Here is a 1,863-nt window from a genome sequence, read left to right on the forward strand (position 1 = left end):
ACAGCGAGGAAGGGAGAGAGAGAGTTAGAAACATCGATCAGCTGCCTCCTGCACATCTCCTACTGGGGATGTGCCCGCCACCCAGGTACATGCCCTTGACTGGAATCGAACCTGGGACCTTTGAGTCCGCAGGCCGACGCTCTATCCACTGAGCCATACCGGTTCCGGCTTTTAGTTGTATTTTTGAAGTGGTTGTGCGAGGCAGCAATTTTAGGTGTTTATCTATGCCACCATCTTGGTTTCTCCTATTTACATTTTTTAGGTCACCAAGAATCTTAAGGAGTGAGACCCAAATTAATGTTTTGCTATACCTGTCTCTCTATAGCATTATCTGGTGTCTAATATGCAAATTGAAGTTCCCAAATTCCTAAGAAGTTGCTGGATAAAGATTTTAACCCCTTTTGGTCCAATGTGGAGGCTGACTCGACAGACCAGGCACTAGGAGCAGGTCCAATGTCAAGCTGAGGTCTAGTGAGAAAGATAACTTCAACATTCAATCCTATCAATTAATTTGGACCAGACTGTTTGAATTCCAAAAGTAAAATTGGACCACAAAGGGTTAAGGACTTTACTGAGATATGGGGGATCTAAAATCTGACTAGTACTAATTTTAACTGTTACCTGTGAATAAGGCTTAAACCTTATCTCAAATCACTGTGTTTCTTTCATAAACCACTTGTTAACTATATTTTGAAATTTTAATTCAGTCAAACCTCAGCTCTGGAATATCTCCCACCGCAAACAACTCAGTTCTTGACCAAGTTGTTCACTTCAGTTCGAAACCTGATAACCCTTTCATTCTGATACATGACAAAAAGCGTCTCTCAGGGCACAAACAAAGGAGAGAATGAGTCAGTTTACTCCTAAACCTTGTGTTAAGACCACAGGAAATTGTGCTATGAATATGTTCATGTTTTTTCTTTTGTTGCTGGTGAAATGTACAATTAGCACAATTTTAAAACATAAAAAGGCTATCAAGTGTGCTGATGTTGATAAGGGTATGAAAGTGCTCACAAAACAACAATCATAGGCAAAGGCAGAAAAACCACTGATTTGTAGAAAGGGGAAAAGCAGTTAGCCAGTAACAGCATTTTGGAGGCAATATGTGAAAAAATAAAGATGTTACACCCCTGGAATGAACGGTATTTGTTTAAGGCTAGTAGGGGTGGTTCGATAAATTTAAGATAAGAAGTGTTTGTTTATAGATTAAACAGTACATTAGACATGTATATAAGAAAGGTTAAAACAGGGAATCATTTGGGGGTTTGGAATGGATTAATTCAATTTACATTATTTCTAATGGGGAAAAATGATTCGGTTTTCAAACAAACCACTTCTCCAACAGTCTTCCGGAACAAATTAAGTTCAAGAACCAAGGTTCCACAATATATATAGGGTGTCCCCAAAAAATGTATACACACACTTTGAATAATTATAAAGGCAGTGTTTATTAATATACATTTCATTTACAAAAGTGAGCTATCAGCTGTTAAAATGTGTATACATTTTTTTGGTTCACCCTATTTGTTCAGAATATGCAGACTATAGATGAGCATTCATTTTCTAGAACCATATATTTCATGACCATGGTGTTCTTTATATAGTCATAACTTCTGGGTTTATAATTTAAAATATTTTAATTAACAAAAATTGTGGGGGAACCTCTATCATCAAAACACAGGGATCTTTCTACATAGATATTTAACAAGGTGATGAATACTTTTTAAAAAATGTTTTTATTGAATTCTTAGATGGAGATGAAGGGAGAGGGATAAATAGAAACATCGATGAGAGACAAACATAGATAGGCTGCCTTCTGCATACCCACTACTGGGAATTGAGCCCAAAACTTGGGCATGTGCC

General features: G+C 37.2%; 1 protein-coding gene and 1 long non-coding RNA gene across 2 annotated transcripts in view; one reads left to right on the top strand and one right to left on the bottom strand.

Moving 5' to 3' along the window:
• Window positions 1-1,863, bottom strand: part of MRPS31 (mitochondrial ribosomal protein S31) — a 57,562-nt gene that overhangs the window by 45,027 nt on the left and 10,672 nt on the right. The window lies entirely within an intron of this gene.
• The window catches only part of LOC107182530, a 23,734-nt gene that overhangs the window by 6,386 nt on the left and 15,485 nt on the right, over window positions 1-1,863 (top strand). The gene's annotated exons all lie outside the window — the stretch shown is intronic.

This window comes from Myotis davidii, unplaced genomic scaffold (genome assembly GCF_000327345.1).
Source record: "Myotis davidii unplaced genomic scaffold, ASM32734v1 scaffold310, whole genome shotgun sequence".
In the NCBI taxonomy this organism is placed as follows: domain Eukaryota; kingdom Metazoa; phylum Chordata; class Mammalia; order Chiroptera; family Vespertilionidae; genus Myotis; species Myotis davidii.